The sequence below is a fragment of the Crocodylus siamensis genome, chromosome 11, assembly GCF_052110815.1.
Source record: "Crocodylus siamensis isolate JL-2025a chromosome 11, ASM5211081v1, whole genome shotgun sequence".
NCBI lineage: Eukaryota > Metazoa > Chordata > Crocodylia > Crocodylidae > Crocodylus > Crocodylus siamensis.
The window spans coordinates 31,827,424-31,855,399 of record NC_143405.1 but is presented as its reverse complement, the minus strand read 5'-3'; the positions used below and the strand labels follow the sequence as shown (position 1 = coordinate 31,855,399).

General features: G+C 44.7%; 1 protein-coding gene and 1 pseudogene across 6 annotated transcripts in view; both read right to left on the bottom strand.

Moving 5' to 3' along the window:
• Window positions 1–27,976, bottom strand: part of ATP2B2 (ATPase plasma membrane Ca2+ transporting 2) — a 1,084,469-nt gene that overhangs the window by 730,281 nt on the left and 326,212 nt on the right. The gene's annotated exons all lie outside the window — the stretch shown is intronic.
• Window positions 7,454–7,622, bottom strand: LOC149855712 (U4 spliceosomal RNA; annotated as a pseudogene).

Below are 27,976 nucleotides of genomic sequence, written 5' to 3'. Positions count from 1 at the left end.
ACTTCAAGAAGGATGTGGAGAAGCTTGAGAGAGTCCAAAGAGCCACTCATATGATTAGAGGCCTGAAGAGCAAGCCATATGAGGAAGGCTGATAGACATAGGCCTGTTCAGCCTAGAAAACAGAAGACTTTGGGGGAATTTGGTGGCAGGTTACAAATATATCAAGGGAGACCATCAGGTGATAGGCAAACAACTATTCACCAAAGCACCCCAAGGTAAACCAGGAGCAATGGTCATAAACTACTAAAAGAAGGTTTTAGACTGGATACCAGGAAAAACTTCTTCATGGTACATGTGACCAGACTCTGGAATAGACTTCCAGCAGGGCTGGTGCAGGCACCTACCCTGGAGATCTTCAAAAGGAGACTGTATGCACACCTTGCTATTTGACCCCTGCAATGAGGGAGGAGGAGAGAGAAACAGAGAGATCAATGAGGGGGAGAGACAGAAAGTGAGAGAGAGCAAGACAGAGCAATAATTTTTCCATGGATGGACATCAGAATGATCAGTCTATAATTCCCCGGGTCATCCCTCCTCCCTTTCTTGAAGATAGGGACCATGGTGGCCTTTTTTCAGTCTTCCAGGACCTCACCTGAGCACCACAAACTTTCAAATATCTTTTCCAAGGTGGGCGTAATGATGTCTGCCAGCTCCTTCAAGACTCTCTGGTGCATTCCACCTGGACTTGTGAATGTCCAAATTCTCAAGGTGTTCCTTCACCTGATCCACATCAATTTTAGTCCCACCACCTGCTCTAGACTCTTTCAGAATGATCTGCAAATTGGAAACTCTCTGAATTGATTCAGGGGGTTCCAATTTGATTCAGAGATATTAAAGGGTCTCCTGATTTGATTTGGATTTGGAGATTCAGTCACCGAATGAGGCCGAATCTCCACTGAAATGGATCAGGGACTGAAGCTTCACACAGTCTTACCACTTGTCTCCAATCTGTTAGGCATGATCCTCAAAGGGAATTTAAAAACCACTTTTCACAGATGAACCTATGAATTGCATTTCATCAACCTCCTAGGTACAGAATCTTATGAACTCAATATAGACATTGGAATTCTGACACATTACAACCTGCCAGACATCTAACTCCCCAGGTACCTATCCACTTTTACCTGCACTGCTACATCCCCCTTCCTCCCCAACCCCAGCCTGCCCCTCACCCCCTGACACCTCCATTTCAATTTTCACTGACTGTATTTCTTGCCTGTGTTGCATGTGAGCCTCTGGCTTCTTTACTATTCCTTCCATTCAGGAACATCACACACACAAACTGCAGGTGCTTCCTCAGCCTGACAAAGGGTTTTTTAAACCTGAAATCTGGCATCCCAAGCAGCTAAGCTGAACTCACCTGGAGCCTCACAACTCCACTGCAACCAGCAAGTCTCAGGCCTGTCAAAGATGTGATGTGTCTGGACTTTCCCCAGCCAGGACTGTCTGCATGAGTGTGGTAGCTGGAGGTTATGGCACCTCCTACCCACCTTTCACCAGGGGGATTCTCAGTCCTGGCATTTCCTGGGGTGGCCATCAGTCCTACCAGGCATCCTGACCCTGGCAGAGTACAGTTTTAGTGGTCATGCCCAGGATCTGGGGCCTCCTCCTTCCCCATACCTCCAGTCCACACCTCCAAGTTTGTCCTCGCATAGGAGCTCAGCAGGGACATGTTGTTCCCCTGCCGGCTGGTGATCCAGTGAGTGCCCCCTCCAGCTCTGAGAGTGGGACATTAAATGGTTTTTAAAACATTTTAAAAAGAAATAGGTGCATATAGAGTGAGGAGGGTGGCATTCACTCAGTCTGCACCTGGAGCTTGGGTAACTGCAGCAGCAGAAGTCTCACCTTGAGGAACACCAGCTGCTCCACCAAACCAAGGAGGTGGGGTGTCACTACACCCCTAGCAATGCTGAACACCCTCTCACTTGTCCACCTGTCCTGTCCACCAACCAGTGTTCCAAGACAGGTGTTCCTAGGCAACCATGGCCAGATCTGGCCACATCTGGCTGCAGCTTGCCCAGTAGGCCAAGGGGTCACACAAAAGTGGCTCCACATCCTCAGTGAGATAGGCAGCCGCCAAGGCCTGAGTGCTACCTGCCTAATGGTGGGGTCTGGTGCCTCTGGACCCCACCATGGAAGCCATGCCTTTGGCCCAAATTGGCAGCACCTGTGGTGGAAGAGGAGACTGGCTTGTGGATAGCGTGCTGGCACGGGACAGTGTACCCCCAGCACAAAGACTGGACTGGACTGCAGGGGATCAAGTCATTTCCTGATGCCCTCCTTCAGCCACCTCACCAGGCCCTGCACATCTGGTAACAGCAGCTTGTCTCAGCCAGAAACATTGATCCCCAGAAAGTTCTCCATTTGGCTCTGAGGTTCACTCATTACAGGAATCACCTGGCTAATGAGGGCATCACCAGTGCTGAGGGTCTTGGTGGCTTCAAGGAAGGGCTTGAGGACCACCAAGATCCAGGAGATGGTATCCCACTTAGCTGTGTGAAGGGGGCCACTGATTCCTGTCTCCCCGAGCAAAGCCATCATATGGATGGGCTTCTGTTGCTCCACCAGCATCCTGAGCATCGGGTATGTGGAGCTCCGTCAGCGTTCCTTTACATCCTGCATGATTTTGTGCTGTGGAATGTCCAGGTCTGTTTGTTTGTCTGATAGCTTCTTGTCCCCCTTGATGCTCTGGTGGAAGTAGCCTGCCACCTTACTGCATTTGAAATGAGCTGGCTGGTGGTGCTAGCACCATCACCAGCAGCCCTGCCCGCCCCCCCACCCCAGGCATCCATGACTATGAGGTGAAACGTTTGTGCCACACAGTGGATGCCAACAAAGTTTGCATCACGGACCAGGCAGGGTTATGTGGGGTTATGCTCCCCTCTCCTTGCTGCCTGTAGAACTAGTGGAAGCCTCATGCCTGCTTGTTGGAGCAAAGAGGCTGCATCTCAGTTTGGAGGGTGGGGGGAACTTACAGCTCTCCTTCTAACCTCTCTTCTGCCTCTCCCTGAAGGCTTGCCAGCTGCCTTGCCAGCACACTTCATGATGTCTTTCATAGTATCTTGCCTTTGCCTTGGTGGGCTGGAAAATCTGTGTCTTCTTCTGCACTGTTAACTGATTTATGTAATATATATAGATAAGATAATTGTATGCATGTGTATTTATGTAATAAATAGAATAAACATATATAAATGTATGTATGTGTTCCTCTATATATTCTATATTATAAATATGCAATATAATTATGCTGTGCTTCCCTGAACAGTGAATGGAATTCACACTGCGAGAGAATGCACAGATTTGAAGAGAATCAAAATAGACTAACAAAAACAAAAAGAGGATTTTTTTTGGGGGGGGGGGGGAATAAATTGAAAGGAATCAATGAATATAATAATAGAAGGGTATAGAAAGCAAAAGGTATTGATGAACCCCACTTGCTAGGCTAGCAAATAGGACATGAATGGCAGCCTTTGTTGTCTAACGCTGTTGAGTTTCCGGAAAACAGCTCAGTAACTGACCCCAAGGCAGAAAGTAGCTTAGTTCACACAATGCTACTTTTTATGCTCCCAGAGCACCGGGATTGGAAGGGACCTCAGGGAAGGATCACAGTCACTGGCCAGCTACACAGTCAATATCAGAGCAGTCCTTCCCCCCCTCTTCCTCCTCCCTCTCCTTACTTTATATTTCCCTGAAGACAAAACTAGCTTTAGTTTCAAAACTCAAAACTTTCGAAATGTTTTGACTGCCCTTGTTTCATTTCGAGGCGGTTTAAAAGCTTTTTGTTTCATTTTGATTTTGCTGTTTTGAGCTTGAATCAAGTTGAAACAGCATTAAAACAAAACAGATGGCAAAATTTCATGCAGCCATAGCTGCCAGCTACTAGCAGCTGCAGCTGGAGCCTGGAACTCTCCTCTGTGGTGGCAGGGACACATTGTAGGGCTTCAGGGAATTGGCAGCAAATTTTCTCCCTATACTCTCACATGTGCAGACACCGACCCAAAAACGTTTACTGTGCAGTTGTTTACTACACAGTAAATCTAGGCTTGGCTAAATGCATGTGTAGAGGCAGGTCTTAAAAGGTAAGATGCCATATTTTCAGGAGCTTGAGCAATGTGGAATAGGATTTCAGTGGGTGCATCTCCATGAAATGCTGACTGCACAGTAGCCAAATAATACTTCACAGTAGTGCATAATGGCATTAACAGTATTAATATGCTATTAGTAGGCTACTGCACAGTAGTGTCACCTAAAAGACCTTTGCTGGCACTACTGAGTGGTAATTCTGGTTACTACACATTTATTCAGTATTTGATTATACAAATACTAAATAAATGTGCAGTAACCACTATGCAGTGGTATTTCAGGTAGATGAGTCCACTTAGAAGCTTAAGGGTGGTATTCCATTTCCTTTCATGCATCTAAATGACAGTTTTGACCTGTAAAGATGGTATTTTTGGTACTTACACACAATTAGTAATTCAGGCAGAGTGTGAACATATATGCTGAGCATTAGGGCTGTGCAAAGCTTCGGGTGGTGATTTGATTCAGAAGAGATTTGGCCCAATTCAGCAGCAGAATCTCCAAATTCATATTGAATCAAAGGAACAATTAAAAGGTCCAAAACAATTCAAAGCTCTCTGACTATTTGGAAAAGATTCAGAGAGCTTTGATTTCATAGACATTAGGGCTGGAAGGGACCTCGGGAGATCATCGAGTCCAGCCCCCCGCCCAAAGGGCAGGAAGTCAGCTGGGGTCATAGGATCCCAGCAAGATAAGCATCCAATTTACTCTTGAAGGTGTTCAATGTAGGCGCTTGAACCACCTCCGCTGGCAGACTGTTCCAGACCTTGGGGGCTCGGACAGTAAAGAAATTCTTCCTTATGTCCAGCCTGAAACGGTCTTGCAGGAGTTTGTGACCGTTCGACCTCGTCATCCCTTGGGGCGCTCTGGTGAACAAACGTTCCCCCAGTTCCTGGTGGTCACCCCGATAAACTTATAGGTGGCCATCAGATCACCCCTGAGCCTACGCTTTTCCAGGCTAAAGAGTCCCATGTCTCTCAGCCTGTCATCCTAAGATCTGTTTTCCTGACCTCTGATCATGCGCATGGCTCTCCTCTGGACTCTCTCAAGCTTCTCCACATCCTTTTTGAATCATGGAGCCCAAAACTGGACGCAGTACTCCAGCTGCGGCCTCACCAAGGCCGAGTACAAGGGGAGAATGACGTCCCGGGATTTGCTTGAGAAGCATCTATGGATGCAAGCCAGCGTTTTGGTCGCTTTATTAGCCGCAGCATCGCATTGCAGGCTCATGTTCATCTTGTGGTCAATGATGACCCCCAAGTCTCTTTCTTCTGTAGTGCTAACCAATGTAGCACTGCCGAGCCTATAAGGGTGCTGCAGGTTTTTCCTCCCAAGGTGGAGAACCTTGCATTTTTCGGTGTTAAACACCATGAGGTTCTCGTCTGCCCATTTGCTGAGCTTGTCCAGGTCAGCCTGGATCACCCGCCTATCTTCTGGCGTGGATGCTTTGCCCCAAAGTTTGGTGTCATCAGCAAACTTGGCCAGTCCACTCCTGACTCCAATGTCCACATCGTTAACGAAGGTGTTGAACAGTATGGGTCCCAGAACAGAGCATTGAGGGACCCCACTGGTCACAGGGCACCATGATGAGTGACTGCCATCAATCACAACCCTCTGGGTCCAACCACGGAGCCAATTTCCCAGCCAGCGGATCATGGTGGAGCCAAGGCCACAACTGGGCAGTTTGGCCAAGAGGTGATCATGGAATACCAGATCAAAAGCTTTTTTGAAGTCAAGATATATGACATCAATCTCTTCTCCCTTGTCCAGGTGATAGGTCACCTGGTCATAGAAGGAAATGAGATTGGTCAAACAAGACCTACCCACAACAAACTCGTGCTGGCTATCCCTTAGAATGTTAGCCTGGGCCAGTCCCTCAAGGATGGCCTCCTTAATAAACTTTTCTAAGATCTTCCCCAGGATAGAAGTCAGGCTAATGGGCCTGTAGTTAGCCGGATCCACTCTCCTCCCTTTCTTGAAGATCCGCACCACGTTGGCCTTCTTCCAGTCTTCCGGCACTACACCAGAGCGCCAGGAGTTTTCAAAGACCCGTGCCAGGGGCTGGGCTATGACGCTCGCCAGCTCCTTGAGTACCCTGGGGTGCAGATTGTCAGGGCCAGCTGACTTGAAGGTATCCAGCTTCTCAAGGTGTTCCTTGACGAGGTCAGCATTTATGGAGGGTAGGGGATCCCCATCACCCAGATCTCCCTGTCCCGTAGCAGGCATGGGCATCCCATGTGACTGATGAAAGACTGACGCAAAGTACCTATTTAATAGGTTGGCTTTTTCCTGGGCGTCAGTTGCCAGTTGCCCCATCTGGTTTAGCAGGGGTCCAACGTTGCCCTTGCTTTTCCTCCGGCTCCCCACATATCTGAAAAAGGACTTTTTGTTGTCCTTGATGCCTGAAGCTAGTTGGAGTTCAGTTGCAGATTTGGACAATCCCTGGTGTCTGCAGCAGGGAGCTGCAGCCAGACTAGGAGCTGGTAAGTACTTAGGGGTGAGGGAAGGGGATCTGGGGGAGGGGGCAGGGGACCATGGGGGGACCCTGCCAGGCCCCATCCCCTGCCTGCTTCCCCAGCCCCCCCCACCACCATCCACTCCCCCAGCTCCCCCATGGGTGCCCCTCCTGCCCCAGCTCCTGGCCCTTTAAAGAAAAGCCCTGGTGTTCCCTGGGTGCTGCTGGGTGTGGAGGAGTGATCCCTACTGCCCCCCACTGCCTCATGCTGCTAGAAAACCACCATTTAGATGAAAAGGGGAAGTAGAATTCCACCCTGAATCCACTTAGATATGTAACAGGTGGAACAGAATTCAGCCCCAAGCAATTAAAAATAAGTATTAAATAGTAAATATAAATTTAAAAAAACTCCTCAAGATAACAGATCAAATTATTGCCATTATTGTGCATAAAATTATGTGATCTTTAACAGTCACCACCAGGTAGGACCAGCATATCATTTCCTATGGGCTCTTGCTTCCTGTTAGCTTCCTGAAGCACCAATGTAGCCAAATCATGAAGATGGATACTCACTAAACCACTTCTGCAGCAAAACTAGTTTTCCTTAATGTTCTGCAGTTCAAATGCTTTATATAGGCCTTGTTATATAAAGAACATTCTGGAGGAGAAAATGGAGGGATGAGTAATACACAAGATTTTAAAGCACAGGAAAGTACCACAAATCTAAACTGAAAAATAAACTGCCAAGTTTTAAAATCTTTGTTTACCCATTAAATAAAACAGCTTGTTCAATCCATTTTTAATCCTCAAATTCAGTAATTATCAAAATTAAAATCAAGCACTATTTAACCCAAGTAAATACATGTTTCAATTTGGTAATATCTAAGCTCTACATTAAATTTGTATACTCTGTGGAGTAAGGATCTTATTTTAATAATTCTAGCTAATGTGACCTCAATTCTAAATAGGACTTCTGGGCTCTACCACAGAACGGGCATTACATAAAGCATATAAGAAATTTTTCAACTAGCAATAATCGCGCCTCGGATTAACCTCATTGGCTATGATACTGCCATTGCGCAAAGCCTTGAAAGTCTTAAGAGCAGAAATTTCTGTCCTGCCCTTCCTCTTCACTGTGAAGCACTTGAAGTCCCATTTGTCTCCCCTACTAAACTAAATGAGTTGGTCAGCCCAGAAGCATCCCATAATGCTTCACTTTCCACCTACAGCTCTCTGCAGTGGCCCTTGTGACTCCTTCCCATCTTCACTTTGTGACTGCCTACAGGACTTTGTGACTGCAAAGTGAGTTTTCAAAACCTAGGCAGAAAGGTACATTACTGCTACTCTTTGCAGGGCCAGAACTCCAGAAATGTAGCTTCTCAAGAGTAGCACAAAGACTCTGGACTAGCCATTTACCCACCAAACAAACAACAAGCACTACTGGATGGGTGGTGTGTGGGAACACAAAATATTTCACCAGCTGGAGACAAGCAGTTCCTGGACTTCCTCTCAACCTTGGTCGAGGAGCCGCTGACAAAGAGCCATTAAAATCAGGCCAAAACCAAAACAAATTATAGCAGAAATGGCAGCTAACTGACACCACTATTACTGGCATCAGTGCTGAGCCAACCTGGAAGTCCTGAAGATGTAGTACAAGAGAGCTCAGGATGCCAGCTGGGTTTCAGGTGCAACACAACCACATTATGACAAGCCCTCCTGGATCAATACTAGAGATGATTCCATTAAATCCCAGTTTGTCACCACATTTGAAATATACTGGAAGCAGCCCAACAACAACAATAACAAAGACCAGAATGCTGGTCCTTGGGCCCACACTGTTTAGCATCTTCATCAGCAACTTGGACGAGGGGGTGGAAACCACGCTTTCCAAGGTTGCTGATGACACTAAGATGTGGGGCAAGGTGGACACACTTGAAGGGAGAGAGAGGCTGCAAATAGATTTAGATAGACTACAAAAGTGGGCAGATGAGAATAGGATGGGGTTCAATGTAGACAAATGCAGGGTGCTGCACCTTGGGAGAAGGAATCCACAGCATACATACAGGCTGGGGAGTTCACCTCTTGAAAGCACAGAGGAGGAACAGGATCTTGGAGTCAAAGTTTCATAGTTTCTAGGGTCGGAAGGGACCTGAATAGATCATGTAGTCCGACCCCCTGCCATTGACTCCAAGATGAACATGAGCTGCCAATGCCAGACCGCAGCCAGCAAGGCCAGCCATATCTTGTCATGCATCCAAAGATGCATCTCAAGCTGGTTCAGAGGTGATACTCCCCCTCTATGCGATTTTGGTCAGGCCGCAGTTGGAGTACTGTGTCCAGTACTGGGCGCCACGCTTCAAAAGGGATGTGCCAACCTGGAGAGGGTTCAGAGGAGGGCCACCTACTTGGTGAGAGGGCAGCAGGACAGGACCTATGAGGAGAGACTGAGGGACTTGAACCTGTTCAGGAGGAGGCTGAGGGGAGACCTGGTGGCTGCCTACAAACTCATCGGGGAGATCAACAGCAAATAGGTAGAGCCATTTTCTCCCCAGCACCACCTGGGGTGACAAGGAACAAATGGTAATAAGCCAATGGAGAACAAGTTTAGGTTAGAGATCAGAAGGCAATTTTTTACAGTTAGGGTGGCCAAAATCTGAAACCAACTTCCCAAGGAAGTGGTCCTCGCCCCTACCTTGGGCAAATTCAAGCAGAGGTTGGATGATCACCTGTCTGGGGTCTTGTGAACCCAGCATACATTCCTGCCTGTGGCAGGGGGTCAGGCTAGATGATCTGTTCAGGTCCCTCCTGACCCTAGCTACTATGAAACTATGAAAGAGGCTGTGGCCCAAACCCTGGACTGGGATAATTTCCAGGAAAGATGGGAGGATCCTCATCCTGTTGATGGCGGTTGAGCAAAAGAGGTGCCAGCTATCAGAATGGGATTGTCACCAATATTGGGGAGGACTGCAAGTCCAGCCTGCCATCATCCTTCCAAGCTATCATGCCCTCATTTTCTTACCATCTAGGTCCCAGCCACCTTTGGAGAATGCCTGGAGGGCTGGACACCAAACCAGAATCACTGGCTGACTCTGCTTGTTTCTTTCTAACCTATCAAATGCATCCAGAAGTTTGCTATGTCTACATGTCCTATTTGCAGATCTATGGTTGCAGATCAGTCAGAAAAGGGCCCAAAGTCTTTCAATATCAGGCTCCTGTATTCACCTCATAGAGAGGCTAGGATTGGCTACAGAAGCTTAGGGGCAGTCAGATGTTTTGAGTGGGTATCATGAATCATCAGGGAAGCAGTGATACTAGAGCCTATTGTGATATGTTACTTGGAAGTCTGATTGTCAGTTTCAGTCACACAAAGGTGGGGCAGAGGCCAATTTGTACTTCTCAAATCTAAGCACTAATTAAATAGAAGTGGCTGAGGCTGGCCGACTAGTGGAGGTTTGTGGGGGGAAGTTTGGGGTCCAGGTGGAAAGAAGCTGAGGCTGGCTTGGCTAGCTGACTCACTGTGATAAGCAGCAGGCAGCACAGCAGGGGTGGGTGGGGGATAGCAGCACTGTTGGGGGGGAGTGTAGAGGCAGGGGTGCCCCCCCAACTCCAGGCAGAAGCAGGGGAAAAAAAGTTTGGGGTCTGGGTGGAATGTGGCTGAGGCTGATAAGGACAGCCAGAAGCAAAATGCATGTGAAAAAGTAGAACATGTTTTTTTGGGAATCTCATTTTTCATTAATCTAAAATAATCAGTAAAAATTTGCAAGATTAGCACCTGGTGTCTGGCTGAATCAACGCAGGAAAAGTTAGATGAACTTCAATGGATTTCCTTGGATTTGCAAGCGAACCCAAGTGGCACCTGGTGGTGCAGTAGTTGCAAACCAAGGGGGGCAGGGGGGAAATCACATTTTCAGGCATAATACAAATCCATGTTACAAATTTAAAACAACAAAAATAACCCTCATGGAAGAAATTTAGGAGCTAAAAATTAAACATGTTGGAGGTGTTTTAAATCACCATGGGGGAAAAAACCTGAAATGATAAAACCAGCTAATAATGTGGATACACAGACGTGATTTAGCTAGTTTATTGGCAATTTTTGTCATGGAGACACAGAAAAAGTGTAAGGTGGTAACAGAAGAGGTATAAGGTGGACAAGCACCCTATGATGCAGACTGTACTTCTGAAAACTGCCTTAGTAAAATGCTTAGCATAAGCAATGTCTTTTTGTGCCTTGACATAACACCCCTAAATGCAAAAGCTAGTGGGTCATGGTGACCTTATAAATACATAACTCATGTCAGCCAAAAGTTAAAAGAGAATGTGGTTTAGCATTCTGAGACAGCAGGATACAGATGGCACCCTGGCAGAAAGATGACCACTGTGAAAGATGACTGATAGATATTTATGACATAATGTTTTCTGGGACATACAGAAGGGTACTGCAAAAAAAGTATATAAAAACTTAGGGAAACAAAGTGGAGAGGAGCAACACATAGGCAAAGAAACAACAATGACCAAACCCCCAGTGCAATAATAAATGCCTGACCTGCTGAACTCAGAGTATCCATCAGACAGCTCACATAAGAATATCTGTATCGACTGTCAGGGCTTGCTTAAAGGTTAAGCGTTGCATTTAAAGACTTATTTAACTATTGGTATTGCTTACAGGTTCAATAAATTAGAATTTGAGATCACAATAGTGTCACCAATCAATTCATTTCCATTCATCCCACCCCTTAATTAAATTTAATACACCAGGGACAGGGTGGTAAATTATGTCTTCTTGGGAAGGAAAACAGACTACTCTGCAAACTTTGCTCTTTTTTTTGAGGTTTCAGTGTCAGTTGGCAGGTCATTGTATTAACAGCAAATCACATTATTTCTCATTTGTCCACCCTTATGAAAGGACATGGTCCATCCCCTCCCCCTTTGCTGGCTGGCGAGGCAGCCTTCACTCAGCCCCTTTAGCCAGCCCCTAATTAGAAACCCTTCCACAAGCAATAGTCATGGTTGTCTGTGGGCAAAGTGCTGCTCTTCCTCATCCTATTCACATTTCCTAGTGGCTGAATCTATGAATACTCCAAAGCCCCCTGTCCTACCCATCACCTGGTACTGGGCATACACACCTTTCAGGGATGAATCATTGTAGGCCCCTGGGAACAATACTCAATGCTGTATCTTCCTCCCCCCGATCCATGTAATTTTCCCAGAGAAGGACCCATTAAGGAAAGCCCTTTAAATGAAGTACTTTTGAATTTGCAACAAAAAAAAAAAAAAAAAAAAAAAAAAAAAAAAAAAAATCAGAAATGCAGCTAGATCAGGGTGAGCAACTATTTCAGATAGAGGGCCACTTAATGAGCTTTGGTGAGCTGTCGAGGGCTGCAAGGGTAGCTCCACCTCTTGACTAGTACCCTGCTCCCTGGTCACCATCTTGGGACTGGAAGTCCCATTCTTTATCCCTGAACTTTCCCACCGGAAGTCCCTCCCCTCGCCCCTGGAAGTACTCCTTCGGGGAGGGTTGCCATCTTGGAACCAGAAAAAAAAAACAAATCATATACTAAAAGTCAAACTTTTACTATTACATATTTTAATTTTATTTTAAAAATATTTTGTCATGATTTGTGTTTGCATAGTATATACAGAGATGATTAAATAACTCAAAAATAAAGTCTTACTCATATATTATGGGGGGGGGTGCCATTGGGAGGTGGATGGGTGTGTATGGTGTGGTGTGTGAGAGTGTATGGGGTATGTGAGGGGATTTAGCCTGTGGTGGGGTTTCGGGTATTTTGCAGGTTGTATGTATATGTGAGGGGGCTGTGGTGGCAGGGTGTGGGTGTGTGGGGTTTGAGGGATGGTGGTAGGGGTATACAGACCCCCCACACTCCCTCCAATGGTGCAAAGACCCCATGCTGGTGGTGGATTCAGCCCATGGGATGTATTTTGCCCATTCCAAGCTAGATTGCAAGTGGAGAAACATTTAAGAATAATTCTGTGTTTGCTTTAAAAATGCTCCAAACCTACGTCACCCTGGTGCTCGTCATGCACCTAAAGAGGGAGAGGTCCAAGAGCAGGGAGATTTGCAGTGTTAAGAGCAAACCATTAAACCAAATCATCATTCGTCATCAAGTCCGACAATTTTAAAAAAGAATCCTTGTTTATTTATTATCTTTTTAAGATCACACCTGAACCTAATGGTGCTTCAACTTTTACTGATATGCTAAGGCTACTGTCTGAGACTTAATGAGTGATCAAGCGGATGGGGAGAAAAGAGAAGAGCAAGGAGGAGATGCTTACAGACCCAGCTGAGAAAGCAGAGAAGCAGTGCCTACAAGGACTGGCATGCTCAGATGGAGTTATGCTAACCTGATCAGTAGGGGGATACCCAGGCCAGGCATGCAGAAATGTTTTGGCATGCAGGAACACCAAGGCCAACAAGGAGGCTGTGGGCATGGTGAGGCAGACTATGGAAGTTGTTAGGGTGACAGTATTTGGATCTTGGGGAGCACTGGATTTGCAGCTGAATAAGGGCTTTAGGCTGTGGCTCAGCAAAGCTGCTGACCACAAGGCAGAATGATATATTAAAAGTAACATCACAAAATGCTTAGGCAAGCAGTATCCTAACAATGTGGTGGTGTGTAAGATATACGATTCATTGCATAAGGAAAACAGGATGCAGCCTACCAGCTATCATCAGGAGATAAAGCAAAAGTAAGGCCTTGGAGATGAAGAAGGAGTCAGCAAGAAATGGCAAGTGACAGGAGGAAGTGGAAGTCAAAGTCTTAGGCATGTGCTCATAGCAAAAAGACATGTAAATGAATGAAATGCATAGGTAATTCCATGCTAATGAAACAAACAGTAAACAGAGGCAGAGCTGGAGATAGGAGGGAATATGAGTGGAACAAAGGAGGAACAAAGGTAGAGTAAATGTTAATGAGCATGAAAGAAGGTGTATAAATGTAGAAAGAACTAATGTGCACGGCTGCTCCCCATTTTTTAGAAGCTCGCCTGAAGCTGTCTCCATTCTGAATAAAGCTGTTGCGAGCAAGGCGTGCCAATGTTTGCTCCTTGTTTGCTCCCTGAGCAAGTGAATACTTGAGCAATAGGATCATCATCTCCCTAGTTGTTGGGCATGGCATGGAGTTGGGGTCTAACATCTTGGCATAGTAAGCAGGATTTGACACACATTTGGAGGGGACTGATTATCCCGATCCTACCAGGGTAAGGGCTAGCTGCGTACTTACACATGAGTGTACCTGGTTCTCTAGGGCCGCCTTAGCTATTGTACCCCATCTTTTACCTTTCCCCAGTAGTGTGGCAGCGGATTCAGAGGCTTTTCCTCTGTGTGTGGGGTCTAGGGGACCTCAGGGATTTTATTGAGTATTGTGTTAAACAGAATGGAGGTCTGCTGCAGGGGCCCCGGGAGATTCTGTCTAGCCCAGCTTGGATTACGGCCTGGGGTTAGGCTGAGGGAATCTTAAGTGAAAAATCACAGAAGCAGGCCTTCCATAAAGCAACTGCCCTCTAGGCTTTAGCTTGGGGTGTTCAAGATTTCACCTCCAGACTGCTAACACCTAAGAGAGAGAGCCTCAGAGTGAAGCCTGAATTCTGGCCAGATGTACCTTAACTCTGCTGACAGCCCTAGGCTTAGTAGATATAGAATTGTTTAATTGTTTGTACGGCTGCTTTTTTGTTTTTACTCTGCATAAATAAATTCACCTATTATCAACTGGCAGGTATTGTGGTCAGTTTAAGGGTTGTGTCCATCCAGAACAAAGCTGTAGGTACTGGGTTCAAATCCAGTCCAACAATTGGCAAGTTCACCAGGACACAAGCATAGTAACCTAACCGATCAGGGAATTTGTTGATGCAGAGTGATCTGTTTTAGAGGGGTTAGCTGAAACTTGTAGTAAGGTAGAGTTGTCACCCACAATCTTTCAGAGAAACTTTCTTAATCCTAAAGTGGAGCTTGCTGAGCTGTACAGATGCGAGAGAGAGATATTTAATACATGAATTAGTTTACAGAGAGCAAGACAAGAAGGGGTCACCGATGAGAACACATTGTGATGCCTGTAGCCCAGAAAAAGGATATAGTTAAGATCTGCTAAGAAAAGGAAAACCAGAAGTTAAGTAAAACCTAGAAAGAAAGTGTTAGAGTTCTAGAAAGTTGTTAAAAAGAGAGAAAAAAAGGGAAATGAAGGATCTAATAAAAAGTCTGCAGGGCCCTAAGAGACCATGTAATCTGGCAGTCCAGAAAAGGGGCACAGAAAGAAAGATCACTGTTAGAGCTGCCAGAGCTGGAAACCTGCAATCTTAATTGACCCAACTGGGGAGCAAGAAGCCCAGAAGTCAAATACTGTACCCATAATAAGTAAAGAAGACCAGAGCAGGAGAGTAGCGAGTTTAGTCCTAAGTATGACCTAAAACTGCCACCCTCCTAGGTGTGGTTAGTGTAGCAGAGCTACCTGTAGCAGGGTAGGCTCTGCAAAATGCTACATAATAACCACCCTAAGGAATAGGCAGAGACAAATATAAAGTGCCTTAAGACCCTAGCTCCCACCTCCTTGTGGGTTATCCTTCATTAACAAAAGGCTAGAGGGAGCATACTCCAACAGAAAAAAACCCTTGGTGCAGGAAAAGATGTGGGACATACAATGGGGCCTGCCACTTTAAGAGAAGAACATTACTGTAAAAGTAGCCTTTGCAAAGTGCAAGGAGGGGAAATTTTTGAATAAGTGCCAGCCTGGCTAGAGGCCAAGCAAAGCCAATCACAGTGTATAAGCTAAAAAGAAACTGAGAGGGGTAGACCCCCCCGCCGCCTTTTGGTCGTCGTGTTTTACAGGATGGAACCATCTCTGAAGCATCATGAAGTTTACTGAGTACAAAAAAGAAATCAAGCTTAACTGTGTTATGTGTAGCGATTGTGTTTTACTACATCTGTAAAATATTATAAGTGATTATGATGTCAACTATGCTGGACTGTGAAATATAAAGCAAAACTTCTTAATAAACTATGAAATACCTGAACAGTGGCTACAAAAATAGTACATCATGCTGAGCATCACCTCCATAATCTCACAGAGTTCAGCCGTGCCAAAGATCAAGAAGGCTACTGAATTGTTTTACTGTCATCCTTTATTTCTTCCGCCCCCTTGTTTTTGTTATGTTTGTATCAAAATTAATGAATTTTAGTTTGCATAGTAAAAATAGTAATGTAACGTGGTTTAATTAATTCCCAAAATTTGTGCAAAGATTAGGAACACAAAGTAAAATGATAGACTCATTAAAAAAAAAAAAAAAAAAAAAAGAGCCTTGCTGTGCAAACAGCATATCTAGTTTCTATAGCAAGTTGAAAAAAAAAAAAAATCAACGTTTATCCAGACTTTTACAGAATAGAGAGACACTAGTAGTACTACAATAACACCAAGCATCCAGTTAATGTTCAGCTGCATATTCATGCCAATAAAAAAAGCACAAAATATCCCTATAGTATCATCATCCCAGTTCCTGGCTCAGTCCCAGACTAAAAAGCAAGTAGCCTAAGCACTCTCTCACTCATTACCAACAATGGGCAAAAAGGGCAGTCCTTTGTCTGAGTAACACAAAAGCACCATCTACCTTGCCAGGCCCAAAGGATGTATTGTGCAGGGGAATTGATGACCTCTGGAGAATCAGCTGGGTTTCTCTTTTGCTGTCTATACTAATTTTGTGAGGGAGTGTTATGGTGCCAATATTTGGATCTTGGGGAACACTGGATTTGCAGCTGAATAAAGACTTTAGCCTGTGGCTCACCAAAGCAGCTCACCACAAAGCAGAATGATATATTAAAAGTAACAATGCAAGTTGTTTAGGCAAGCAGTATTCTAACAATGTGGCAGTGTGTAGGATGTATGATTCCTTGTATAAGGAGAACAGGATGCAGCCCACCAGCTATCATCAGGAGATAAAGCATAGGTAAGGCCTTGGAAATGAAGGAGTCAGCAAAAAATGGCAAGTGACAGGAGAAGCGGAGGTCAAAGTCTTAGGCATGTGCTCATAGCAAAAAGGCATGTAAATGAGTGAAATGCATAGGTAATTCCATGCTAATGAAACAAACAGTAAACAGAGGCAGAGCTGGAGATAGGAGGAAATATGAGTGGAACAAAGAAGGAACAAAGGTGGAATAAATGTTAATGAGCATGAACCCAGGTGTATAAATGTAGAAAGGACTAATGTTCATGGCTGCTCCCTGGTTTTTTGGCAGCTTGCTCAAAGGTGTCTCCATTCTGAATAAAGCTGTTGCAAGCTGGTGTTCCAAGTCCTCCTTGGATTTTTTTCTGTCCCGCCCTAATCTCACCTGCCATATCTTGTTAGAAATTATTATGTGAGTGGAAGACTGCCTAGTATGTTGGGGTCTCTCCTAGGATCTCTCCTAGGATGGCCAGACCCCTTTTTCTCTAGCTAGGTCTCCGGCGTCAAACCCTGTTTGGTGGGTTTGGACAGGAAGCTCTAGCTTTTCCTTCCAGTGTCTCGATGCTCACAGCCCCCTTTTCTGCTCCCTTCCAGAACATGGCTCTCCCTGGCCCCAAGGCATGGGTGCCAACCCCACAGCCAGGGGTCTGAAAGTTCAGAACCAGGATGCAACCCCAGACCCTCTCCCCACCAATCCAAAGAAGAAAAAAAAAAAAATTATATATACATACACATACACACACACTTGCACCCCAGGTGCGATAGCCTCCCTGGCCTTTTTAAAGTTCATGCTTTGAGTGCTGGTGTTTATGTCATCCCAAACTACGCACTGGCACTCGGGCTTTCTGCAGCCCTGTCTTACTCTGTGCCTCACTGGCGCTGGGGCTAGGGCTGTGCCCCCTCCCCCCCGCAAGAAAGATGCGCCCTCACTGGGACCAGGGTCTACGCACTCAAAAGCTGCGCCCTCACTGGTGCCGGGGCTCCCACTCTGGAGTGGGTCCCCTGAAAATGAGGCCTCCTCCATCCCCTAACAGCCTCACCCAAACCACCAGTAAAACAGCAAACAAACACGAGCCCCTGAGCCACAACACAAACTCATGCCACTTGGCTAAAATGTCCCTCAAGCCACCCCAAAGGTGCTCCATCTCTCACCTGTATCAAGCTGCCCATGCATTCAGGCATCTCCTATTTACTCGATCAAGTGGAGCTCCCTCCACCCTGGCCGCCAGCAGGGAACTGCCTGCCTGGCCCCAGCCCTGCAGTTTAAATGGGAGTCAGGCCCTGCCCCCTCCAGCCGGCCAACTGCCAGCAGGGTTGAGCCACCAGCTCCCTCAGGTTGCCCTAGCAACCGGCACCTGGGTAGTTATCCTGGCTGTACAAGTAGCAGTCACCTTAGTGCCCTGCTACACAACCCTACCCCACTACATCTCTGTTCCTGAACTTGCAAAGCAGTTTGTTCATTTCCAGAGTACAGTAACTTCATAATCTTTAATAAAGAAACCTTTTATGAAGCAAATAAATAGCCAGTGAATTGATCTGAACTTTACTCAGTGGTGCTCTCCTCCCATCCCACTACCTGCCATCAATGCAAGTAAATCTCTATGACCTCCATCACAAGAATGCCATGGCAACAGTGCTGCTCTAGAGACTCAGTTTCTGGTGACTGATACTGAGTGCTAGGGTCATAAAGCCTTTAACTGTCATTCTGTGGCCTACCAGCTAGAAGACACGATTGAAAAGATTGGAAAGCATAATGTTTGCTGGAGAATAGAAGCAGTATGTTGCAGTGGTACTCATTCAAAGAGTCTAAGGGAAAGAAATAATAAGTATTCATTCTCTGTTCCTGTTGGGAATGTTAGACATACCTGACCAGACTTCCTAACAGTATGATGATGGCAGGGTGTCAAGAGCAGAAGTCAGGGCCTGAAATAACCAAAAGGTTTTGCAGTTGCCATATGGCTGTCCTCAGAAGTCTTCAGAGAATGCTGACTGAAATGGATGCTGGGATCTCTGCTCACTAACCCCCAGCAGTGCTGTAGCATTTGGCACTCACACATTAAGATGCTTTGGCAAGAGGAGGACTATGCACTACTACTATACTACAGTTAAAAAAGCTTCAAATAAAGTTACATGTATATTGATCCATATCTTACCTTAATGTCCATTCAGCACAAGGCAGCACTATATAGAAATACTCATGCTAGTTTTAATCAAGATGGTTCCAGAACCAGCAGTGTAGCTACATCATCACAGCACTTCATCCAGGATAATCAGAATCTCTAATGAGCAGCTAAACAGTGTGCTAATGCAGCTGTACTCTATGCTCCATGTTAATGTTGCTGTACTGCTCCCAGCACCCGAACTGATATATTTGCCCTGCCTTGTGCTCTGTAGACATACTAGCATTTCAGAGCTAGTACAGTCTGTTATCTGTCTATGACACTATCTTGCACCATCTAGTCATGAATCAGTACTGAATTAATTTGGATTCAAACCAGGAACTAAAACTACTGGTCCTATTACTTTACCCTAGCTATACCATCAGCAAAATATTCATATATGAAAGGAGATGAGGAGAAAAAAAACCCTAATATTTCCTGAAATGCTACTAACAGCATCTAAAAAAAATTGCCATATTACAATATTTTTTTTCCCCCCATGTCTTGGTAAATTCAGGATAATCTTTAAATCACCAATGAAACATCACATTCCTTGGACATAAATTAACAAATATAAATTAACTCTACAATTTTACAATCAGCTTACCAAATTAGGAATACAAGTATTTATAGCCATAGATGAAATAACAAAAAAATCAAAGGCTTTAGTGATCATTTAGCATTTCCTAACAAATCATTTCCCCTTAATTCAGTAATACCATTATTACTATTCCACTAGAGTCTGAAAGAATTGGTCCTTACTAATTCAGAGATTGATAGAGTTGATATAAATACAGGATGCTTTAATCTGTAAGATGCTTTTTTTCTAAAATGTTTCTGTTCTAAATATAGAACAGAACTGGGGTGACCAAGATACAGCTTTGTGCGGTGAGGAATGGCAGTGTTAGGGCACTATTACAACTAGCATATTAATTACAGTTGGGCTGTGGCTAGAGTCTGATTAGTTAAGGCTGGCACATTCTGATTAACAATGCATAGGTATACATCATCAAGACATCAAGGGCCATGCCCTTACGTGGGGCTCCACATATTTCCTGGGGGACCTGTAACCTTGACAAACCACTTTGCTTAGTTTGAGCCTAGCTGGGTCCCTCTATACTCAGTCCTTCTTCACTCTTACCCTTCTCTTTTCTTTTGCTTTAGGCCTCGACTGCATCAGTCACAGTGAGGATTCCCCCCACCCCTCCACAAAACAAAGAAGAGAACAAAACACAGGAGCTTTCACTTTCACAGATCCACAAGTCATACTTTTCCCTAGGTCTGCCCTGTTTTCTTCAAGGACACCAATCATTTCCCTAATTGATTAGTGTTAGTGCCCTCCTAGAGGTCAAACAATTTCAAAATCCCTGTGACAAGCATCACAAAAGTAAAGAAACTTCCCTGTGTATTCAAGGTCTCTTCTCTGCAGTCCCTCATTTCCCAGGGCTTTAACCATCTATGTTGCCATGTTGGGAAGAATGCTGATGTATCAGAGCTCTTCTGAGCTCATTGAATGGGACCAGGTCTAGAACCCTGTTCCTGGGGTTCAGCATCATCAGCTTCTATTGAGAACCTCCGTGTTGCCTCCGTTCTCTCTTTCTGGAGGGAGTTCCCAACCAGAAGTAGCCCCGGCATCCCATGGGGATCCAATCCAGATCATTCAGCACCCTGGAAAATAGGGTTCTGGGATGCCAGGATGTCCCTCTTCAGTGTCATGACTGATCCCGCTGGTAAGTCCAAGTGTGAATCTTCCTTTTTTCTGAAGAGGCACCGTGAGCCTCTTCACAGGGCCCCATCATACACCCGAGTGATGGGGAGGTGAAAACTGGTTTTAAATATGCCGCAGTTTTTGCCTCCCACTGTTGAGTGGCAGAGGGACCTTGGAGGCCCCACCGCTTGCTGATGACAGGATGGGAAGCAGAGACCACAGCATATTTAAAAACTATAGTTTTCATGTCCCAGTCATCAGGGATGAACAGCAGGGCCAACAGAGTCCCTCTACCAATCCACAGCAGGAGAGGGGGTAGGGTGGGACACTCAAGGGAAACTACAATACTAGAGGAGCTACCATGCAGTTCACTTCCAATGCAAATTATAGTGGTCCCTAACTATGATATAAACAAAACACATCCTAAATGTAATGTATAACAAAGCCCTTAATTGCTATGGTTCCCAAAGTCATGGCACTTAATGCTGCCACTACTCATCCTGATGCCAAATATCCAGACCCATGACCATCCCCACAGGCTGGATCTGGAACATGGATCTAAATCATTCATCAGGTCCCAGGGCCAGAAGTTTAGTGATAGAGGGAGTGGCAGCTGTCACAGCACTGGGAACCACAACAATTAACACTGTCAGCACCACATTCCAGCCCCACAGACCAGATTCATAGACAATGCAGCTCTTTTCCAGATCTGACCTGCAGACCAGCCCTATGCTCTGGATTCAGCCCACAGACCAGCTCTGCTTCACTCGTCCAGCCCAATGGGTTAGATGGGTTGGATACCACTGCTTTAGAGAGTTAGTATGGTCACTGATTACCACTATCAATGCCCCTAAGGAAACAGAATTTCAGTTTCTTGATGTAAAACCAGACCTTTTGAGGTGATTGAGTAAAAAAATCCCTTGATAAGTAAAAAATACCAGAACTGCATCTCACAGTAGGAAAATCGTATGATTCAACTCCAATAAAAAAGTTAATGCCCTGAGAATCAGAAAAGGAAATAATCAGAGAAATTAGTACAGGGGTGTAGTACCCTCAGTAATTGTGACACTATGCATTTGTCACTCTGTATTGAACAGATTACCAAAGTATAAAAAGAAAACAACAGCTTTTTCTATGGATTTTTCTATGGATATATGAATGTTACATGCAAACACACACCATTACAGGCATGTTTGTCTTCTCTAGCCATGCCCAATCCACTGGTTTAAACTGAAATGGAAACATAAGCACACTGGCCATAACCAAATTCTGAGTCCACTGGCTGGGTTTTTGGTTGTAGCTGTGTTGATCTAAGGACATGGGCAGGCAAGGTTCTTTGAGTAGATGTGATACTTATTACACTAAGTAAGTAGCTGAAAAAAAGTTCTTTGCAAGGTTTTAGGCACAATCATCCTTCTTCAGGCAGAGAGTCTCTGCTGTTCTGAGACTCCAAGGAATGCCCTCTGGCTGTAACCCAACTCAAAGGGCTCAAACAGAAGTTATATTTGTCTTGCAATCAGCCCCCTGAAAGCACTCTACAGCTGTGCTATGATACATGTGTATGCCTGTAGCACGCTTTAAAAGTGGGCAACAGCATGACAAATTACCCCTCATCTAATGAGTGACCAGATGAAGGTGCTCCAAAGTGCAGTGTCTCAGGGAACTTGTGCTCCCAAGGGTCAATCTGCCAGCATGATCAGGGATGGGCTGATGAAGCCCAGTCCAGTCCTGTCCCACCCCACCCCACCCCCAGTACTGTCCGCAGGAAGGGAAGGAGGGAGATGGGGAGGGGGAGCTAGGGTTTGCCCTGAGTTTGGGGGGTGGATTTGCATCCCCCTGCCTGTGGCTATCCCCTGCCCCACATTTTTCTGTTCAGGGCAGGCAAACCCCAGCCCACAGTGACCTCTCCCTCCACCCTTCCTGAAGAAAGCTGGGAGGGGCAGGTGGGGCCACATCAGCCCAGCTCTGATTGCAGTATAGGCTGATAGACTATCTTCCCCGCCCCCCACCTTGACTCAACAGGAGAACACCTGTTGGGATGGGGTAGTCACTCTAAATCATGGAGATTTATGCAAAACACCACAAGTTAGAGCAGGGACCTGCCCATCTGTCAGTGCCCTAAGCCTACTAACTCTATGAAAATGCCCTCCTCATCCTGGGCTCTGGCTCCCTACAAACCATCAGCCCTTTGCGTCCAGCTCCCAGGTCCACCAGGATCCCAGCCAGTTTTTTCAGCTACAGTCCTCGCCCAGCATGACTCTTTCCCTGTAGTCCACAAGGCCCAACTGACCACCCTGACTCAAGCCCTGGCTTATATGTTCCCTAAGCCCAGCCCTCTTCAAGTCAGTTGACTGTCCCAGACTGACTGCAGGTGTGCCCTTTACCTTGACGAGCCATTTACTACTCAGGCAGAAACATCTTCTTGCTGCCTTCCCTCTTACAGCTGGCCCTGTTTAACTGCCTGAGCTCTGCTGCTGCAGTTTCTCCCCTTAAAGTGACAGGAGCTCTAAGCTCCATTTCACAGTCCTATGTACAAAGTCAGTCGGTAGGTTGGTCACAACATTTATTCTCTCTAAACACCCTTGTTTCAGAGTATTGAATGAAATCTTTACTTTTTGGAGACTATAGTGAACGTACAAAAGTAAATATAGTATGATTAATTTTTTCAAAGGTGATGTGAAAACCTTAAGTGCTGACTGATGCAACTTTCTTCCCCTATGACTACTTCAGATCCATTGCACTTCATTGTACACAGGACAAGTTGGGTACTGTGAGAATAAAAACATACATGGCAGTTCTTCACATCGCTAGGAGAACTGGATTTGAATATTTTATGCATACCTGTAGGAGTTCAAGAGTTTTACCCATCTTATATTGATATTCATGAACACTAATCTTTACATCAGTTGCTATCTCCAAAGAGAACAAGGAAAAACAAACCAATAGCCCACTGGCAATAAATGTAGCCCTCTCTCAAAAGAAGCTATTTTGTTTTTGTTGCTTGGGATGCAGTAAGGGACAGTTCCAGAGCTGTACAGAACTTTGTAGAACATATAAAAAAAAAAATTAAAATATTTGCCAAAATATTGCTCTATGTTTAATTAGCAATTAAAATTAAAATTACGGTTTGATTCATATCAAGGCCCTCCTTTCCCCCATAAATGCATAGATTCCAAAGTTTCAGGGGTGTATGTTGTAGCTGTGGGGGTCTAAAGACACAGGCAGACAAGGTTCTTTAGGTAAATCTGATATCTTTTATTAGACCAACTCAAATAGTTGGAAAAATTCTTTGCAAGCTTTTGGGTACCAACACACTTTGTCTGGCTGACACTTTATCAGCTTTATGAAGGGTGTTGGTACCCCAAAGCTTGCAAAGAAGAATTTTTCCAAGTATTTTAGCTGTTCTAATAAAAGATACTGGATTTACCCAGTAGAGTGTAATGACCCTAAGCCCAACTGAAGAAGATTCTATCTGATTCCCCACCTGGAAGTAGCCAGGGAATAAGCTGAACCATCCCTCAGAGCTACAAGAAGAGGGCTCCATCTGCCTGGATAGCAGCAAACTGTACGCAGACATCAGCGAACTGTCTTGGCAAAATCCACCATGCTGTGCTCCTAGCCTGCTCAGACTCCTCTTATTATGACATTGGTTCCTCACCTTGGCTTCTGACTTTGACTCTGCACATCTGACTCTGTTCCTCAGCTTGGGTTCCTTACACCAGCTCACCAAACCCTGATCCCTGCCCTCACCACACAGGTTACCTACCCTGACCACCCATGTCCCTGTTCCTTGCAAGGAGATGCTGTAAATGGCTTAAAGGAAAGAAATATAAATACTACAATATGGAATCCAATACTTCCCCCATTCCTGCTTCAGAAAGGGAAAATAAAGCATAAATCCAAACTCTCCACAAATTTGTACATCTTGCAGGAAACTAAATGCAACCCCTCAGGGCAGGGCAAGGTGCAAGGCACACCTCAGTCTCCCCTAGCTCTGCAAGGCAGCCAGATGTCATACTAAGAAGATGCCTATCAAGCCAAAAGCGCAATCCAGCTCATCAGGACACTGCCCAAAACACTGCACTTCAGAAGTTACAGCAGCAAGCACAGAAAGCTTGCAGGGTTTTTTTAGTTCCCCAGCACAGTATACATTTAGTACCATCTTTGAGACAGCAGGTAAAATTCTGCTTCATGGGGATCCCTACCCCCTAGCAATTGATTATTCAGGAATAAGTCAATATTTGGGAAACTGAATATTGGGGTTTTAAGTGTCTCTTAGCCTGATACCTGACTCAACTTCACTCTCCTGATAAGCTTGTCAGGGTCACTTCAATTATAAGAGGGAAAGTCACAGCAGCACAAAGCTTCAGGTTATATTTTATCCTTCCCAATTCTAAAAATGCCTTCTAGCTTCCTAGGAAACTCCACTCTGGGTGATGACCTAGCCTGGGTAAGCCCAGCTTTTCTCACTTCTAGGCTAACTGTATCTGAAGTTAAATGCAAAAATGATGTGCATGGTCATTTGGTACTCAACATGACTGCCTGCTTTCTCAATGGCTGGGAGTACAACAGGACTAAGCTAAGTCCTTCTACTGACCTTCAGTTTGCTTCTGATACCAGTTTAAGGCTTTAATTACTGTTATGTATTAAATTAATTAATTGCTTAATTTAAGCAATCAATGGATCAAGTCTGAGTTATGAAGATGACCAGATTTCAGTCCACAAGTTGCTATGATCTTCACTCCTCCAGGACCACAAAGCTACAGATGACAATGCTCACCATAAAGCATGAGAGAGCTGGAGACAGGGCATTTGACATTGAGAGGATCCAGGCACAGGACAATCTTCCAGAGGAGATTAGACAAATTCAGAATCTGACCACCAATAGAAAATCCTGAAAATCTTTCCTTCCTTTTTGACAAAGCCTTTTTGACAAAGCCTTTCCACCATGAATGATAATCATAATTTGAACACCATTTTTATTACCAACACCCACCAGCTTCTCCTCCCCCAAAAAGCAAAGTTTGGACCCTAAAAGAAGAGAAGTACCAATGCCTTCCAAGCATAAAGCCTATGCTTCTAGAGCCTAGAAAGAAGCAGACTTTGGTTCTAGCCTGAGCTCTTGTTTTCAATGGAGTTAAAACTTCTCAATGGCTCTTTATCCAGTGACTCTTAAAGGTAAGGGTTCAACTTCATAAAGAACATTGGCAAGGGTAATGCCTCATCTGTAGCACAGTGGCTAGAAGGTTATGCAGGGAAATCAGAGAGAAATGGAAACCAAGCTGTCTCTGGGTGAGGGGTCTTTAGCTTCTTAGGTGATTGCCCAACTTGGAACTAAAATATTGGAGAGCATGCTTACTTCCCTACCTCCTTTTTTCCCATACATTCACTGCAGTACACATGCATGTAGCCTGCGCAGGCCATAGCCGTACTAAATATGCTTAGTCTACTTATGCACACTTGCACATCCACTGCATAAAGCCAGGGGCAAAAATCGCAAGATATATGGCTAAAAAACTATTATTTAGACACAAAAAAGGAAACAGACTCTAACCCTATATTTGTTCTCCACTCAAAGGTACTATCCCTGAGTGGACAGACTTGCAGGCCCAGGCTAAAGGAGTTGCTATCTCATGTGACAGTTCCTTCAGTGTTCTTGTTTGAAGTTTATCTGGACCTCCTCATTTTGAGACAATAAGTCATCTAAGTACTGCTTCCATCTCCTTCCATAAAGTGGTTAAGATGGGACTTTTAATCCTAAAATTCCTCTAATCTAGAATTTTTAACTTAAAGAAGTTTACAAAGTAAAACAGTAATTATAAACGGAAAGGGAAACGGTCAAAGCTGAAGCTTATAGACACAGAAGATTACTTTGGTAGTAAAGTTGGAGTGTTGTTGCAGTTGTGATGATCTAGGAAATATATGAGAGGCAAGGGGTTTTTTTGCTACCCTTTATTGGAGAGAGAAATTTGACAGGCTTTACAGCACAAAGCTTCTCTGTACCAGACCTGAACAAGGGTGCTTCATGCCTGAAAGTTTGTCAGACTTGTCTTTTATTGGACAAACTGTATAGCTGAGAGAAAAGTCTTACCAACTTGTGGGTGCAAAGCACGTTTCTTCAGGTCTGGTACAAAAAGCTGGTCAAACTTATTCAACTATATAGTAGGCACATCTGCACTTGCATTTGAATCTGCATTAGCTTATTTTAATGAGCATTAAGGGTGTTTGTACGCAACACATCTTTTAATCCTTGTTAATTTACTGAGCCTTAAAAATTTTAACCCAGGTTATTATGGTGCATTGCATTTGTGTTTGAATGACATGCACTTTTGAGTGACTTAAGTCAGTGTGCAATTCCCTCTAAATTCCAGCAGAGGGAGCCAAATACCAACCTGGCTCAGATTGCAGCCCCCTGCTCCCACCAAGCAGGCCCTGCAGGACAGGACTATAGTTCCCAGCATCCCCCAGGTATCCAGGCTTAGTATAGTTTCCATGGGAACCCTTGACAGACCCAGGGATCACTTCTGGGTGGGAGGGGGGAGAGAGAAAACCCCTCAGCTTCTCCAGACACAGCTCAGCCTGAGGGGGTGCAAACTTTTAACAAAAAGGCGGGCAAGTAGATATATAAAATAAAATAAATATAAAATAAAGGATATTTTCTTTATGGTTTGCCAGTTGGTCTAATAAAAGGTATAATTTCAGAACCGAAAGTTCTAGATTTTTGTATGTCTTTTTGAGGAGATGTGACATCTTTTTTTAGACCAACTGAGTAGTTGGAAAAAAGTTCTTGGCAAGCTTTCAGGCGCAGTCGCCCTTCTTCAGGCATAGGGAGTCTCTGCTGTTCTGAGACTCCAAGAAATGAAAGCTAAAATTGCAGCAGGATGTCCATGAAAATGTAAACAGATAGAATTAGAAAGACAAAAGTTGAAGCAGAGAAGTAAAAGCAGAGGGGGGGCAGGGAAGGGGAACAGAGCAGGGGAAAAGAAAAAAGGCTGAAAGGAGACGTTACAGTGATAGAGTACAAGGTAGAAAAGAGGCTGTCACTGAAAAAGAAAATAGTTGGAGATCAGGAAAACAGGATTGAGAGAAGTTTCCCAGCATATTGTTCCCTAGCTACTCTTTCTTTTGAATTGGTTTGTAATGAGAGGGTGGGTGGATAATGTGAAGCCAAAGGATACAGTTAAATGGAAATGATTCAAAAGAGTTTCAGATATATAGGTGGGCAACCAAATAATGCTGTGTGTTAATAACTGATTAATGCTGTTAGTATTAACAAATACCTGGCTTATATCATAACGTGTTCATGATGAGAGGCTGTGAGAAAACCCCTAGCAAACATGCCAACATCAGGGAGTTCTCTCTGTTTATTTTAGTTCAGTTACATGCAGTGTTTTTGGGGTGGTCAGTGTAGGAAGGAATTATTTATGAGGGAAATAAGACGAATAAATACATTATGTCAGTGTTTGGCATAAAAGCTATAATTTGAGGTCTGACCTATGTTATGTGGAGGATTCAGTCAGAACAGTATTTTTTGGACACAGGCAACAGATAGGGCTGGGGGAAAAGTTTCCAGGTAAAATTACTTTGAACCTAACACCCAATGGCACAAATACCAAAAAAAAA